The 18,487-nt window shown below is 41.1% G+C and overlaps 1 protein-coding gene across 2 annotated transcripts in view; it reads right to left on the reverse strand.

Moving 5' to 3' along the window:
* Positions 1-18,487, reverse strand: part of LOC139263449 (leucine-rich repeat transmembrane protein FLRT2) — an 82,607-nt gene that overhangs the window by 23,695 nt on the left and 40,425 nt on the right. The window contains exon 1 of one of the 2 annotated variants that reach the window (XM_070879550.1): positions 6,440-6,508. The exons of the other annotated variant lie outside the window; for it this stretch is intronic. The gene's annotated coding sequence lies outside the window, so the exon portion shown is untranslated. Of the gene's footprint in view, positions 1-6,439; positions 6,509-18,487 lie in introns of those variants that run through there. 2 annotated transcript variants of the gene reach the window in all.

Consider the following 18,487-nt stretch of genomic DNA (forward strand, 5'->3'; position numbering starts at 1 on the left):
AGGTGCAGGAGTAGGCCATTCAGCCCTTCGAGCCTGCACCACCATTCAATATGATCATGGCTGATCATGCAATGTCAGTACCCCATTCCTGCTTTCTCTCCATACCCCTTGATCCCTTTAGCTGTAAGGGCCACATCTAACTCCCTTTTAAATATATCTAATGAACTGGCCTCAACAACTTTCTGTGGTAGAGAATTCCACAGGTTCACAATTCTCTGAGTGAAGAAGTTTCTCCTCATCTCGGTCCTAAATGGCTTACCCCTTATCCTTAGACTGTGACCCCTGGTTCTGGACTTCCCCAACATCGGGAACATTCTTCCTGCATCTAATCTGTCTAATCCAGTCAGAATTTTATGTGTTTCTATGAGATCCCCTTTCATTCTTCTAAATTCCAGTGAATATAAGCCTAGTCGATCCAGTCTTTCTTCATATGTCAGTCCTGCCTTCCCAGGAATCAGTCTGGTGAACCTTCGCTGCACTTCCTCAATAGCAAGAATGTCCTTCCACAGATTAGGAGAACAAAACTGTACACAATATTCAAGGTGTGGCCTCACCAAGGCCCTGTAGAACTGGAGTAAGACCTCCCTGCCACGATACTCAAATCCCCTAGCTATGAAGGCCAACATGCCATTTGCCTTCTTCACCGCCTGCTGTACCTGCATGCCAACTTTCAATGACTAATGTACCATGACACCCAGGTCTCATTGCACCTCCTCTCTTCCTAATCTGTCACCATTCAGATAATATTCTGCCTCCCTGTTTTTGCCACCAAAGTGGATGACCTCACATTTATCTACATTATACTGCACCTGCCATGCATTTGCCCACTCACCTAACCTGTCCAAGTCACCCTGCAGCCTCTTAGCATCCTCCTCACAGCTCAGACTGCCACCCAGCTTAGTATCATCTACAAACTTGGAGATATTACATTCAATTCTTTCATCCAAATCATTAATATATATTGCAAATAGCAGGGTCCCAGCACTGAACCTTGTGGTACCACACTAGTCACTGCCTGCCGTTCTGAAAAGGACCTGTTTATTCGTACTCTTTGCTTTCTGTCTGCCAACCAATTCTCTATCTAAGTCAATATATTACCCCCAGTAACATGTGCTTTAATTTTGCACACTAATCTCTTGTGTGGGACCTTGTCAAAAGCCTTTTCAAAGTCCAAATACACCACATCCACTGGTTCTCCCTTGTCCACTCTACAAGTTACATCCCCCAAAAAATCCAGAAGATTTGTCAAGCATGATTTCCCCTTCATAAATTCATGCTAACTTGGACTGATCCTGTCACTGCTTTCCAAATGCGCTGCTATTACATCTTTAATAATTGATTCCAACATTTTCCCCACTACCGATGTCAAGCTAACCGGTCTATAATTCCCTGCTTTCTCTCTCCCTCCTTTTTTAAAAAGTGGTGTTACATTAGCTACCCTCCAATCCATAGGAACTGATCCAGAATCTACAGAATGTTGGAAAATGACCACCAATGCATCCACTATTTCTAGGGCCACTTCCTTAAGTACTCTGGGCTGCAGACTATCAGGCCCTATAGATTTATCGGCCTTCAATCGCATCAATTTCCCTAACACAATTTCCTGACTAATAAGGATTTCCTTCAGTTCCTCCTTCTCGCTAGACCCTCGGTCCCCGAGTATTTCCGGAAGGCTATTTGTGTCTTCCTTAGTGAAGACAGAACAAAAAAATGGTCTGCCATTTCTTTGTTCCCGATTATAAATTCACCTGTTTCTGATTGCAAGGCACCTACATTTGTCTTTATTAATCTTTTTCTCTTCACATATCTATATCTTTTGGTCTATTTAGCTTGCTCATTGCACAAATTGCAAAATATGCTCTATTATTTATTCCACCTCATTTACCTAATCCCGAGGGAAAATTATGCAAAAATTTTCCCTTTGGCATCAGATAGAAAGTTTGCCTGTAACCATCTGCCATGGATATGACATGACATGAGTAGACTTCATAAAGAAAGGGAATAATGTGCAAAACAAAACTGTGGGATTTAGTATTTGTGTGCTGAAGATCAAATATAAGCTGATATAAATGATACTTCTCTTATTATTGACTATTCTCAGCTACTGACAGCTGCACTGTTGTTTGCAGTATAATCTCTGTGTATCTCACAACTGTAATATCTGTCTGGGAGACAGCGTCCTGGGTCCACTATCGACAAGTCCCTAACTGCAGACCAAATTTATTGCTGCTCTTGAGCTCCCAGCCACCAGCCATCCTGCTAGTGATTTCCAGCACTCTCTACTGTGGGTGGAAGTTCACCCAGGATTGGGAATTCTGGTTCACAGACATGGTGGGCAGAAGATGATGACTGATGACTGGAGCAGAAGGATGCAGTAGAATATAATGATGTTAAAAAAAAAAACAATTGTAATATTAACTGTGAGTTTTCATTTTACAGAAGAAATACCCTAAATTAGATTTGAAATTACATTTGACATAGATGTCGGCATTTAAGGGAAGCAAAGTGCTAAATGTGGATGTCATCTGCTGCATGCAGCTGTATCATCACGGCGTGCTGGACGATATATTTTCACATTGACAGCTTCTGGTTCTATACCTCAATAATCAGAATAATAATATATTTTGAAAACCTTTTTCCAAAAGCAGAGGTCTGAGCAATTTGCAACTCAGAATCAACGCTGTCAGATATTTTTCAGGTCAACCATTTAACTCTCTGAAACAGATTTTGTTAGAGCTTGGAGCTAAATGGAAGGGATCACTGTCAGTGTTTGATTTTAATTGCACTGTTTATATTGCTCATTCTTTATGTGTTGCTCATTTTGTGCTCAGGTTTCACATTTCCGTTTATATTTCTACTCTGGATGTCAGTCCAGCTGCTACTTTTCTAAATGTCACTAATGTTGCATGAACTTTTGGACGGTGGTGGGAGTTGTTGGTTGCGGTATAATCAGTGTATAATTCATGATTACAGTATCTATCTGGGAGACAGCAAATTCCTATCCCTTCATATAATCTTGCAAATGTCAGTGATGAAGCAGTTTATGACTTAAGATCGGTCTGATCATATACTAAATTGACAAGATTCAGGCTTTGCAATTATGCTGTGCAAATTTCAACAAGCAAACACAAGGCATTTGTATAAAATGTCTTTGCTACTTAAACCAGTTTAAAATTGGCTAACCCCTCTGTTCAAATAGTGAACAAAGGGATTTTCATGAATGTGTTCAGCATTCGTAAGCTAATATTCACACGGCATAATTTCAAGGTCCTAAATACTCATTTACCACATAGTTCATTTTACTTTCTGACTCCTATAGCAGTACATGATCAAGCAATAACTTCTGCAGAAAAATTAAATAGATGCTACTACTTTTTCATTATAATGCTGTTTCCAATATTTAAAGTCTAATTTGCCTTGCAGCAGTTGAATGATTCACAGCAGATGAAATCTGTTACAGCATATCTCTAATTAAACCTATTACTATATGGACATTGAACCGTTATTTATAAAGGTAGTGGATCTCCCACAGCACTAGTCACCAGTAAGTCAGGAGATATGCTGTTTTATGCATGGACCCACTGAACTACAAGAGCACCTGCTCCATTCCAAGTCAGAGGTACCCTCTGTGCAACAGTGTATCTCTATCTCTCCACCTCCTCCAAGAGCTAGATCCCCCTCAACAATTTCTCTCCCATCACCCCACATAACAGAGTCTTTCTCTCTGTTAGCTTTCCGCCTGTTCAACAGGTTCTCTTTATCTTTCCCCTCCTCCCAATATGGTCTCTCTTGGTCTCTGTTCCTTTATTTTCTCGGTTTCCTCCACACAACAAGCACTTGGCTTCTCTCTCTCCCTCTCAACTGAATGCCCAAGAAGATCGCTCTCCCTCTTCATTCTTTATCTGGTTACTGTTTTCTCTCTCGCTTTCTAGTCCATGTCATATATTCTGTCTGATATCTACATACACAGGAATGAGGCCTGGCCCTGTCTGTATTCTGTCTGCGGTTCCTATGTTTTCTCTGCTTTCCTCTGTATTTCTACAATTTCTGATACATTTCCTTACTCTTTCTCTGGATGTCTACTTGCCTCTCTGCACATGGGAATGGTAGCATAGTAGTTATGTTATTGGACTAATAATCCAGAAGCCTGGACTAATAATCCGGAGTGCATGTAGCTCAAATCCCAGCACAGTAGCTGGGAAATTTAAATTCAGTTGATTAAGTGAATGTAAAATTACAGAGCTAGTGTCAGTAATGTTGACCCATCTGGTTCACTACTTCCTTTAGGGAAGGAAACCTGCCGTCCTTACTTGGTCTGGCCTATATGTGACTCCAGACCCAAAGAAATGTGGTTGACTCTTAACTGCCCTCTGAAATGGCCTAGCAAGCCACTCAGTTGTACCAAATCGCTACAAAGACAGCAGTTCAAGAAGGCGGTTCACCACCACCTTCTCAAGGACAATTAGGGATGCGCAATAAAGGCCATCAATGCCCACATCCCATGAACGAATACATTAAAAAAAATTGCTTCCTCTCTTTACAATCCTACCTTTCGCTCTTTCATACCATCTCTCCCTCTCTCTCTGGCTATCTCTTTCCATCCATGTTTCTCTGCCTCTTTCTCTCTGCAGTTTCTCTGTTATTTTCTCTATCCTCTCCCTCTGCTATGTTGTAATCCCCGTCATTCATATCTTTACTAATGTCTCTCTTTAGCTCCTCAGCCTCTACCTGTCTCTGTAGTTCTGCTGTATTTGCGCCCTCTCTCCCATCATCCCTGCTGCTTGAGCGCAACTACATTACAAATAAAACTCTCTTGGCGCATCCTGTCCCCACCTCTTATATTTCACAATCGCCAAATATGTCCATTTTCTGTCTCCACCTGAAATAAGTATGGTTAGGTATTTGTTCAGACGGTATTGACTTTTCTTAATATGCATACAAGGAAACCACTGGTTCTGTGAAGAATTAAGTAAGTTTCTTTGTGCATACAGTGGCTGCTCAGAATTATAATTCTTTTCATCATAGAGTTTTACAGCACAGGAGGCCATCCGACCCATTGTGCCTGTGCCACCTGTTTCAAAGAGCTATTCATTTAGTCCCATTTCCATACTCCTTTCCCCCTACCCTTTTAATTTTTTTTTTCAAATATTTACCCACTTCCCTTTCAAAGCGATTATGGATTCTGCTTCCACAACCGCTTCTGGTAGAGAATTGAAAGCTCTGCGTAAGAAAAATCTAATCTTTCCTTTGCATTTTATTCTTTAGTATCAGGGCTTTTGGCCTGCTGAATATAGAGAGCAAGCTGGCCAGCTGGAGCTCATGAAGTATGGGCGTACAATGTAGCCACAGTCTAGAATATTCAGCGGCAGAGCAGGGTATGTTGAACAGTTTGTGAGGGGGAGGAGTGGTGTCACTAGCCCCAATTTATGGCTGAGTTTGAGTTTTATTTTAATGTTAGGCGCTATGGTTTGAACTTTAGGTATACAATAAACTTTGTGGGAAACCATCATGGCAGCTCTATTTTGAAGAATGTTCCCTGTTGGAATGTGAAATCTTTTGTTGAAAAGTGATTGGAGGGGACATTGAAATTGAGGAGGAAGGTTTTGTGCCATATGATTGGTGTATAACAAAAGTACAAAGTAACCAATTAGAAGGGAGAAAAGCAGGGAGCCCTAACCAATGACGTGGAAGAAAGCCGACAGTCAAGGCATAGATGCCAGATATGCTGCACAGGAAAAGTTTAATTATAACAATTATTCAACGTGATATAGAAACAACAGGGCAAAGGCTCTCAGTGTATTAAAGTAATAGGAGATTTACATTATTCTTTAAAATTAGGGCTACTAATATGGTTCTGCTTATTACAGCAATGTTGGCGCAGAGTAATAGTTCAAAAGGAATACAGCATTTAATTTTCGCCAAGTGGATGGGGTTTGTCCAAGTTTTGTGTTATTTATTTAAGTAAAATAACTCAGTCGGTAGAAAGTTAAAGATGGAAAGAAATTCAGATCAGTGCTTCAGCTGGCTAGATCCTGGTCATCTGCAACAAGCTGTGAAAACATTAAGCTTCAACAAAAAGACTGTGTTAGTCAGAGAGTGTCGTGAAAATCCAGCAAAAGGTCACCGAGTGAGGGGATGTCTGGAACTGTGGAATATTAATGCTCAGGAAATGATCTTTTCAGCATCCTTCCCAAGGTCACAAGAAAATCTACTTGAACCACTAAGTCCTCCTGCAAGTGCATAAACTCACCGAGATATTTATCTCATAGCGGAGTCACTTTACTGTTATTTTTGAACAGCTGGACAATGAAACTGGAATTCCAAAGATTGGCATGCTCAGTTTCATCAAAGGAGATTTAAGAAATTATTGATATGCCCTGGAATAGCAAAAGAGAGTAAAACAAAGCTAACAGCCAGCCACAGCAAAATGGCAACCTACTCTTCTATCCACACATGACTCGTGCATCACACATGGCCAGCAGCATCTTGCTATAGATGTTTTTCATTCCTGTTTTTTGGGATGTCATTGGCTGGAACTTCTGTGGGGTTTTCCAGTGGGAGTTTGGCAGAGTCCCCGGAGAAATGACGTAAACAGTTAAACGTGTCCGTTTTGCATCGTTTGTTTCCGGGCTTTCAGCCAACCTTCTGTTGAAATTATGCGGGGAGATCAGGAGCGTCTCGTGGAAATTTCTGGGTCCATTTCTTTAATGATGTTAGCTCATCTATTAGATGAAGTGCAATACATTGTTCGTCCACCATTGGGCAACTTAGTCAGTTTCTATTGAAAAATCTAAAAGTACATATCACAAGCAGAAAGACCGTGCACAGTTGGGGCACGGTATTGGCCTGTGTGCACCTGGACTAGGGAAAAAGAAAAGATAAATTAGTCTGATTGCTGTACAGTTAGTCTTGTTGGACAATATATTTGTGAGGATGCTGAATAAGGACGGAATGGGACTTACCTATGATCTAGCCTGGTCCTTTCCCAAGTAAATAGTCTGTGCCTGTAGTTGAAATGCAAGACTTGTGTATACTGTTGAAGTACCTAAACTCACACAAAGAAAAGTCACTTGGTGAGGTGCTAACAGTACAACAGGAAATCTGTACAAGCCGTTGATGAGAACAGGCTTGTTCAAATTTCCCAGGATGTTTGTAGAAGCCTGTACTGATTTATGGCTAATTTCTTCGAAACCTGGGAAGATTAGACAGGCTCGTAGAAATCACTGTTTGTACAAATTCCCTACCACACCAAAGCTATTGAAATGCACCCGAGCAAGAGGAACTGATAAGAGAAGATACTTGGGAATTTAAAAACTCACGCAGATATGTGACACAGTAATTGTGCAAGGTTCATACCCAGACAAAAGTGTTCTTATTAATTGAGATGTTTAAAATTGCAAATTTAAAGCGATTGCTGTTCAATAGTTAAAGCCTTACAAATAGGGTATATGATTCTGCGCTAACCATTGGCAAGAATTAAGTAATAGATTTTTTTTTTTTTTAAGGCTCTAGCAGTGCAACACATTTTTAGTTTTGTTTAAATATTAAATATTAGAGATGATTCTGTGGTCTTCGCTGGCAATGAATATTGCCTGCAGTAAGTCTCGGAGCACATTGGCACATAACGGTGGTATTGACTTTTATAAAATCAAGGATTGTAGTTCCAAGCAATGCCTTGCTTGAAGGCCTCTCTCAGGACTGGTCCAACATATTGCACCAGAGCAATAGAAGGTGGGTCTGTGTTCGAGTTGCCAAACCTCCAGGATTGCCCTGCAGTCTCCAGGAATTATACACTAATCTCCAGGACACTGTTACAGCAACCCAGCAGAAAAATCAAAGGGGCAATAAAAAAAGTGTTTTTAAATTTTATTTCTTTGAATAGTTTTCGTTTCTAGTTATAAAAAATAATGGATGTGAGAAACCAGGCTGTTTGACTGACAGTCAAGAATCACCCAGTTGGGTAATGAAGAGTCTATTCACTTTTCTATTTGCTGGGAAGACGATGCAGAACAAGTATGGACATTTCAGGCAACCAATGGCAGGAGTGTGGGGGTGGGGTGATTGGAGATGACACCTCCAGGAATATATCCAATCACAGTTGGCAACCCAAGTCAGTGCTCTTATTTTCCCGCACAGTGAGCTTCTGATTTCTACTGTGCCACCCCAGACAACTGCAGAATGCGCATTTCTGGTCGGGGACAGAAAAACAACAGGAAATACTGTCCCATTGCAACTTACAGGCTGTGACCTTTCACTTGTTCCATGTTGCTGAATTAGCTTTGCCTGCTGATACCTCAGAGGTGGTCTAGTAGACCAGTTCGGGCCTCCCCCTTCCACCAAGTATTTCCATGTTGAGAGTGGGACAGGGCAAGCTAAATGGTTCCAGTGGAGGCAAGGGGAAGTACATTCAAGGTGGTGGCGATAGACCTCCCCTCCCCATTTTACCAATATTTCCATCACTATGCCATCCAATGCGAGTTAGCAGAGGAAAATTCAGCATCAATCTCTAGGGTCATGTTAAAATGAGCCACTTGGGTGAGATGTGAAAAGTTTGCATTATGGGGGTTCAGCAGGGATGACAATTATTATATTTTTTAAATTAAAAATAAAAGTACATTTTTCTCTATATTTAACAATCTGCCAACAAAATTGAGGCAACATGTGTCTTCTAAATGTGCAATTTAAGAGGATGTGATTTTATAAAGAATTGCTAATTATGGAGAAAGACAGGCATTCTTGGCTCAGTGCTAGCTTGCTCGCCTCTGAGTCAGAAGATTGTGGTCTTAAGCCTCACTCTGGGACTTGAGCACATAATCTCAGCTGGCACTTCAACGCAGTACTGAGGGAGTGTTGTACTGTCACAAGATACCTTCTTTCGGATGAGACATTAAACCGAGTTCCCATGTGTCCTCTCAGGTGGACATAAAAGAGCAGGGGAGTTCTCCTGGTGTCCTGGCCAACAGTTATCCCTCAGCCAACATCAAAAAAACCATTTAATTGATCATTTATCTCATTGCAATTGGTGGGACTTTGTTGAGCACAAATTAGCAGCTGTGTTCCCTGCATTACAACAGTGACTACATTTCAATAAGTACTCCATTGGCTGTTTAATGCTTGGGATGTCCTGAGATTGTGAAATGCGCGATATAAATGTAAGTTCTTTCATTCTTTTTATTCTCCCATATTTCTTAAAGATACTGGGCTATTCATCAGAATGATCTCAGAGCTTAAAGTGTTAAATTATGATAACAGGATGCATAAACTTGGCTCGTATTCCATCGAGTATGGAAGGTTGAGGAGTGTTTTAATTGAGGTGTTCAAAATGATGAAGGGATTCGATAGGATAGATACAGAGACACTATTTCCTTTGGTGGGGCTTCCAGCGCAATAAGATATAATCTTAAAAATAGAGCTCGGCCAATTAGGAGTAAAATCAAGAAGTGTCTTTTCACACAAAAGGTAGTGGAAACCTGGAACTAGCTCCTCCAAAAGGCTGTGAATGCTGGGTCAATTTAAATTTTGAAGACTGAGATTGATAGGTTTTAGCTTGGGAAGGCTATTAAAAGATATGGAACAAAATGGGCAACTCCTATTCCTACATTCCTATATGCATATGGTAGTGCTGTTTTATGAAGAAATTAGGGCGTTGGATTGTATTTTTCAACAAATGGGTCAGGGGGTGGGCAGTGCATCTCTTTACTGAAATGTGTTCTGGGTAAGATTGTATCAGTGGCTCTGGTTTGCATTCTGAAGCCATCTCATCGAAGTTTCCATAGAGTTTTGACTATAATAAAATAAATGTACTTTGTGAGCCAACATTCCATGGAAAATTAGCACAGCAACAGAAAATAAGACATGCCAGTTTTTTTCCTCTTGGATTTTATTTTATAGTCTGGCCAAATATCCACACGAACAGATGTAACTAGTTACTTCATACATTAAACATTGTGTATTACAGAGTTCATTATTAAAACACATTACTGATTACAAAAATTGACTTGGACATGCTTTGTTTACTTGGCTCTGTAATGCATAGATGTATAAATGTAGGTCATAGTAAGCAAAATGGGCATTTTATTCCTGGGATCATTTCCTGTTAAAACTAAATAACTGTAGACTTGAGTTCAAACTCAAGTTTAGAGCCTTAAAGATGTGCAAGAAGAGACTTTCACTCAGTCAGTCTGGCCTCAGAGAGGAAAGGACTAACCGTCCCCAATCCCCTGTGATATTTGATATATTTTGGGGTAGTCTATGTGTACCCTATTAGATGAAAGTTTAGCTTTGAATGTAGCTGAGAACAGTTTAAATTAAATGTATATTCAGATGAGACCCAATCCAAAGATTTACGTACATAATATAGACTAACACTTCAGCGCAGTACGGATGGTGTTAGTGCACTGTCCGGGATGCCGTCTGTTGGATAAGATGTAAAACAAAGTCTCTGCCTGCACTCTCAGGTGGAAATAAAAGATACCATGGCACTAATGGAAGATGTTCTCCCAGTGACCAGGCCAACATTTATCCCTCAATCAACATTAGTAAAACGGATTATCTAGTCATTTATCTCCTTGCTTTTTGTGGGATCTTACTGTGTGTAAATTGGCTGCCGAATTCCCTAACACTGGCTGCGCTTCAAAAGTACTTAATTGGCTGTGAAGCACTCTGGGACACTATGCAAGTTACTATATACAAATGCAAGTTCTTTTCGTTAATTAATCTTCCTGGCAATACCACCATTATGCTGCTTGTATGGATATCACACGGGCCCCCTCAACGATTTCCTCCGCCAAGCCAGTAATGATATTACCATATTTTAACCGGCGATTACAGTGACTTAACTGTAAAGTCAGTGTTTGGGGACATGAATGAAGGCCTATGTGCACCCTATTCAGATGAAAGTGTAGGTTCATAATTCTGAAAGTGGAGTTATGCATGCAGCTGAGAGCAGCTTTAATTAATGTATATTTGAGATGTGGTTGTCTTATACATGCAGATGGTTCTGAGAATGTATTTCATTCTGAGTGATACCATAATACCAGAGAAGCCTTTATCCATCATTCAGTAAGAACTAACAGCACTTATTCTAAACTCTCAATCATAGAGTATACAATATAACTTTCCCTTATTCACTGTGAACGGGGATTGTTTCTGTCATGTATCTTACATTATTATATATAACTGTATCCTAACATGCAATACATGACTGTAATAAGATATGACCTGTAACCACCAGCATACTTTACCACCAGGGGTGCACTTGCAAGAGACAGGTATATAAGGACAGGTCTCAGGCAAGTGCAGCATTCCAGAGCTGTGAAATAAAGGTGCAGGTCCAGAGTGACCTTGACTTCACTACATGCCTCGTGTGAATCTGTACTGAGGGGACAGGACTTTACAGTTTCCTCTCCTAAAATCAGTGTTTTTCAGATCATTGTACATTCATCAATAAAAAAAACGTCCATAAGAGATTAGTGGGTAAGTGGGTGCGTGTAAGTGGGTGAGCATTCTCTGAAAAATGTTGACAGTTCAACTTTTACTTATTTAAAGAGAAAACACCTAGTTTTCTTTCAAAACTCGTAATTCAAAGCAACATGGTTTCATTTACACCCTAGTTAGTAATATATAGTTTGCAATACAACTTGAACTAACCACGTAAATCAGTGCAGACTTAAATTGATTTAAGATAAACAGGAACTCAGAAACTGTCATATATAGTCCTTGCAGAATATTAAACCCTCTATAAGTTACATGATAGAGCATAGATGGATGGATTATGTTGCATCAGTGGAACATTAGCCTATGTTTACTTTTTAATCAGTGTAGTATTGTGCTCAGTACACAAAATGGTCCATGTTATTTATCCTTGACCTTGAGCACTGTGAAGAGCTTTCTTGGCTGAATTTAGAGTCTCTCTGCTGATCCAAGGTAGGCCTGACTTTAAAGTTCAAAGGCATGAAATGCATAAAACAAAGGGATCACTTTGAAAATCAAAACATTATTGCAATTGTGTCCTTCATTTACATGCACATGATACACGTCCAGCATCTAGATTGCCAAAATTGTCTGGGTAGTGTTAGGTCTCAAAAGCATGCCTTTCTACCATGCTGATAAGCAGCCCACTGCCACTTATCAAGAGCATTGGATTTCCAATTCTGACTCGGCACGAGCCTTGCTTTATTTTTGTGCGTATATATACAAATCAGTATTGATACAAGGTCGATATCTATTTGTTTATCCAATTATGTTTCTTAAAGCAATCGAGGCCCGTATTTTGCTATACTAATAGGGTCAAGCCTGTTAGCGTTAACTGTTGCATAAGAACATAAGAAATAGGAGGAGTAGAACAACTGGCCCCTCGAGTCTGCTCCGCCATTTAATAAGATCATGGCTGATCTGATCGCGGACTCAGCTCCACTTCCCTGCCCGCTCCCCATAACGCTTTATTCCCTTATCGCTCAAAAATCTATCTCCGCCTTATATATATTCAATGACCCAGCCTCCACAGCTCGCTGGGGCAGAGAATGCCATAGATTTACAACCCTCAGAGAACAAATTCCTCCTCATCTCAGTTTTAAATGGGCGGTCCCTTATTCTGAGACAATGGGCCCAAGTTTCCACACGATAAAAAACGGGCGCCCTTCCGAGCTGGGCGCCCATTTTTCGCGCCTAAAACAGCGCCTAAAAAAAACCGCGCTATTCTCGAGCGCCCTGCAGCTCCTTGTCGCCTGGCGCAGCGCCCAGGGGGGCGGAGCCTACAACAGCGCCGATTTTGTAAGTGGGAGGGAGTGGGTACCGTTTAAATTAGTTTTTTTCCTGCCGGCAACGCTGCGCATGCGCGTTGGAGCATTCGCGCACACGCAGTGTGAAGGAAACATTGGCACTCGGCCATTTTTGTAACTGTTTAATTTTTGAACATTTTTTAATAAAAGCACATTGCCCTTCCATGATCAGCACTGAGGCTTCTTGTAGCAGTGAGAAGGTGCAGGAAGCCTCAGAAAGTTGAGGCAGCCATTTCCCTCCCCACCCCCGCCCGCCGTCGGGAACGAACGGAACGGCTCCCCCCCCTCTCCCCCCCACGGGAACGAACGGAACGGCTCCCCCCACCTCCCCCCACCTCCCCCCACCTCCCCCCCCCGCGAGAACGAACGATGGCTGAAGCACTTTCACACAGGTAGGGATGGTTTATTTAATCTTTTCTTTGCTTATAAATGTTTATTCAGATTGGATTTATTTGTATAATATTTGTAGGAGTATAAATAAGGATTTATTATAGAATTTAATGACTTCCCTTCCGCCCCTCCCCCACCTCGTTCTGGACGCCTAATTTGTAACCTGCGCCTGATTTTTTAATGTGTAGAACAGGTTTTTTCAGTTCTACAAAAATCTTCACTTGCTCCATTCTAAGTTAGTTTGGAGTCCGTTTTCACTGTGGAAACTTTCAAATCAGGCGTCAGTGGCCGGACACGCCCCCTTTTGAAGAAAAAATTCTGTTCCAAAGTGGAACTGTTCTACCTGCCTAGAACTGCAGAAAAAAAAAATGTGGAGAATTGCGATTTCTAAGATAGTCTGTTCTCCACCAGTTGCTCCTAAATATCAGGCACAAATCATGTGGAAACTTGGGCCCTATGTCTCCTAGTTTTAATTTCCCCTATGAGTGGAAATATTCTCTCTCAGCATTCACCTTGTTTAGCCCCCTCATTATCTTATATGTTTCAATAAGATCTCCTCTCATTCTTCTGAACTCCAATGAGTCTCGGCCCAACGTACTCAACCTATCTTCATAAGCCAAAACCCTCATCTCCAGAATCAACCAAGTGAACCTTCTCTGAACAGCCTTCAATGCAAGTATATCCTTCCTTAAATATGGAGACTAAAACTGGCCTCACCAATACCCTGTAGAGTTACCATAGGGTAAAACTGACAGAAAATTCTGGCGTCTGCACATGCGCAGTTAAATACAGAAATCCGTAAGGTGCTGTCAGTGATACCCTGCTCCTCCATAGCATGCACTGTTGCAGTCTTTGCTGATGCAATCTGCACAGAGATCACTGTAATGGTGTGAACTTAGGGTAATTACCCACTAATCTTGCACTAAAGACACACAAAAAAGTTAGGGCTTGTTCAATCAGGAGTAACTTGAGTTTTTAAACAGCATAATAAGTGTTAATTACTGCTTAACAACCTCTCTGGCCCTGAAAATTTTATAAGTGTGGAGTCTCTTATTCTCAGAAGAAAATTAATGCTGTAGATTTTTTTTTAATTAAATAAATTTTGTTAGTTTCTCTCTTTTATGTCCCTTAATCCCATGTATGCATCCCAATCTTTATTCCACTTCCTGTGTGATGATTTAAATGTAATTTATATTTCATTTTTTACTTCCTGCTTTACATTCTGCGTGGCTCAGTGAGGATTCTTCAATCTGCTTGGTTTTACTGCTTTTACTGCTGACATATACCACAGATCCCCTGTAGAGGGCGCCACATCGCATCAGGAATCTCATTGACAAGCCCGCGGAAAGTCTTTAGGCAACTGTATGCAAGGTGAATGGCGAAAGCTGTTCCATCATCACAGCAAAAGTCGGGCATGTATAATTTTCTTAACTGTTCCTCGAACTCTTCCAGTAAATCTCCTCAACTAAATAGTGATTGTTCATGTAAATATATTTAAGTTACTGTGATATGGAACCAAGCAAAAAAACACTTGCTTCACTTGCTCACGGCAGATCCTTCTGATGTACACCATTGCCTCACTTCCACACATTAACAATCTCTTGGTACAGCATCATCGCTGAATGAACAATGCCACAGATGATCAACTAATATACACTGTAATGGAAATGTGTGCACTTGAAAAATAGCATACAGACAAACTCTCCAACAACTGAGCATACAGTATCTTCAGCATGTCAATTAATTCGAACTTGACAAATAGTTAAAGGGATTCACACCTATACTTTAGGATAATAAGACATCAATTGAATTTTAATTGTTATAATATGCATATCCTTATAAAACAATGTACCCAATGATGCCATAAGCAAAAAAGATTTGTTATGATTATATGAAAGTTTTGAATCCCAGGTTTCACACCACAACATATCAATAAAAAACAAAAGGGAGTTTATTTCATTCTTCTTATCTGAATCTCAGACATAGTTACTTATTAACAAACCAACCTAGCTCACTAATGCAACCGAGAGCAATAGAACTGTCACTCAGGGCTGGGGCTCCTCCCACTCAATTCTTTGCAAACCAATTTCCTGACAGATGGGTGGTCCTGGCTGAATATGCAGTGGGAAGCTTGCCAGTGTTTCGTGCTTTTTAAAAAAATAAATTCATTCACAGGTTGTGAATGCTCAGCCTCACAACCACCCCCCAACCCCCAAGATATCTGTGCTCCTCAAATTCTTTTGAGCATCCCAGATTATAACGGCTCAACCATTGGTGGCCGTGTCTTCAGCTGCTTGGGTCCTAAGCTCAGCAAATCCCTCTCTAAACCTCTCCACCTCTCTACCTCTCTACCTCTCTTTCCTCCTTTAAGACTCCCATTAAAACTTACCTCATTGACAAAGCTTTTGGTCATCTGCCGTAATTTCTTATGTGGCTCGGTGTTAAATTTAAATTGATTTATTTTTGTAACACTCCAGTGAAGCGCCTTGTGATGCTTTACTAAGTTAAAGGTGCTATATAAATACAAGATGTTGTTATTGTTGATGTAGGTGTCATTGGCAAGGCCTGCATTTATTGCCCATCCCCAACAGTCCTTGAGAAGGTGGTGGTGAGCAACATTCCTGCTAAGTTGTGTGCAGGTCGCTCATCGGCTTTTCAATGGGAATAACCACACAATTGAATGGGCCCCGCAATCAGTTAAAGGGCCACACAAAAGGTTAGTATGCAGGTACAGCAAGTGATCAGGAAGGCCAATGGAATCTTGGCCTTTATTGCAAAGGGGATGGAGCAAAAATCAGAGAAGTCTTGTTACAGTTACACAGGGTATTGGTGAGGCCACACCTGGAATACTGCGTGCAGTTTTGGTTTCCATATTTACGAAAGGATATACTTGCTTTGGAGGAGGCTCAGAGAAGGTTCACTAGGTTGATTCCAGAGATGAGGGGGTTGACGTATGAGGAAAGGCTAAGTAGGTTGGGCCTCTACTCATTGGAATTCAGAAGAATGAGAGGTGATTTTATCGAAATATATAAGATTATGAGGGGCTTGATAAAGTGGATGCAGAGAGCATGTTTCCACTGATAGGGGAGACTAGAAATAGGGGGCATAATCTTAGAATAAGAGACTGTCCATTTAAAACTGAGATGAGGAGGAATTTCTTCTCTCAGAGGGTTGTAAATCTGTGCAATTCGCTACCACAGAGAGTTGTGGAAGCTGGGACATTGAATAAATTTAAGACAGAGAGAGACAGTTTCTTAACCGATAAGGGAATAAGGGGTTATGGGGAACAAGCAGGGAGGTGGACCTGAGTCCATGATCGGATCAGCCATGATCGTATTAAATGGCGGAGCAGGCTCGAGGGGCTGTATGGCCTACTCCTGCTCCTATTTCTTATGTTGTTATATTCTTAAGTTGGGGGATTCTATGATGGTAATGCCATTGTATATCATGGGGAGATGGTTAGACTCTCTCTTTTTGGAGATAGTCTTTGCCTAGCACTTGTGTGGTGTGAATGTTATTTGCCACTTATCAGCCCAAGTCTGAATGTTGTCCAGGTCTTGCTGCATGCAGGCATGGACTGCTTCGTTGTCTGAGGTATTGTGAATGGAACTGAACACTGTATGATCGTCAGCAAACATCTCCATTTTGGACCTTATGACAGAAGGAAGGCTGCGCTCTACCAACCTGAGTCTCTGGACTTGTGTTTTTGGCATTTGTACTGATGTGGAGAGGGTTTGTGCCCTCCACATTGGATAAACAGAAATGGACAGGTCTATGCAGATCAGCCATGATCTTATTGAATGGCAGAGCAGGCTCGAAGGGCCGAATGGCCTACTCCTGCACCTATTTTCTATGTTTCTATGTTTCTACTTCTTATGTTCTCATTAGCTGGATTGGAACATTCTTAAACATGGCGATGGTCTTGTGCACATCAGACATCCTCTCGATGAATAGAAAATGGTATAATAATCCTGTCCTCACTCTGTCTGACAGAAAGATCATCAAACCAGCATGTGCTTAGCTTTGGCCTAGCTCAGATCCCAGTGACTGCTTTTTATGTATACTGTGTTTATTCAATAAATCAGAATTTTTGTAAATTTGTGTTTTTCAGTAATGAATAGCAATATTTAATGGGATAGACACTAATTGTTTTTATTTCAAATGTCAATGCAAAACTTAAAAGGACCAGCAGCTAATTTGTAACTAAAGATTTTATTTTTGAGCTTACCCTGAGCAACACCAACAGTTTTCAAAAACATGTTAATGGGAGTAATCAATTGTTATTTTGTTGTTGGGGTCTTTAGCCTCTCATGGTGTGATACTGTAGCTAATTGTCCCATATTGTGTTAGAACACATTCCAACCTAAAATGGCATCTGGGGCTATGACCCTTTCAAAATGTTGCCGGGCTCCTTGTCGGGGCGGTATGGCTTCCAACCCCATTTTGATGCTATTACTGCCTCAATATCAGGCGATAGAAATGAAAATTAACCCCGCTAATTTCTCACGCTGATGTTTTAGAGATCAGAAACTTGAGGTGCGGGGCATGGAGCCCGCAAAATTCCACAAAGTCCAGCATCAGTTTTAGTCTGGGGCAAGAACCCTTGCAGAAGTTCCAGGCATTTGTGCTTTAGCCGGAACCTAGAATCTATGGGCTACATTTTCCACGAGGTAGCCATCGTCCCAAAAAATGGGCCTTGTTCCAGCGATGTAGGACGTCTCAGCCTTACTGATCACTGGTACATGGGCCATTTTTTTTTTTTTTTTTTTAAAAAGAGTTTCCACTCGGACATAAGCCGGCGATGTGGAATGGGCGATCTGATTTTTCGGCAATATCACATTCGCCCACCGAACGAGGAAGTCAAAAGCTTTCCTAGCAACGGCCTTCTGCACGTGTGAAATTTATTTTCGGCCAACTGGTTTTACCACATTTCAGGAGGTCAGGAGTCATCACACATGCTCAGAAGGTACAGGGTGGAGGAGAAAGAGAGAGAGAGAGAGAGAGAGAGAGTGGAGGAAGCCAGAGAGTTAGAGGAGAGGGAATTAGATCAATTGCAATTATAAGTATAAATATAAGTGCTATAAATATAAATAAATATAAGTACTATAAGTACTATTAAAATGTCAGCTGAATTTGACTCAGGGAGGAAAAGGGAAAAACCCTTCAGTGATGAAGCAAACGAGGCTCTGGTGAACGAGGTGCATGCCAGGTGGGCTGACTTGACACGGGGTGTGCATGGGAAATTTGGGGGGTAGATTGCAGATATAGTAACGTCTGCATCCCATGAGGCAAGGGGGCCTGACCAGTAAAGAAAATGC

This window comes from Pristiophorus japonicus, chromosome 4 (genome assembly GCF_044704955.1).
Source record: "Pristiophorus japonicus isolate sPriJap1 chromosome 4, sPriJap1.hap1, whole genome shotgun sequence".
Classification (NCBI taxonomy): domain Eukaryota; kingdom Metazoa; phylum Chordata; class Chondrichthyes; family Pristiophoridae; genus Pristiophorus; species Pristiophorus japonicus.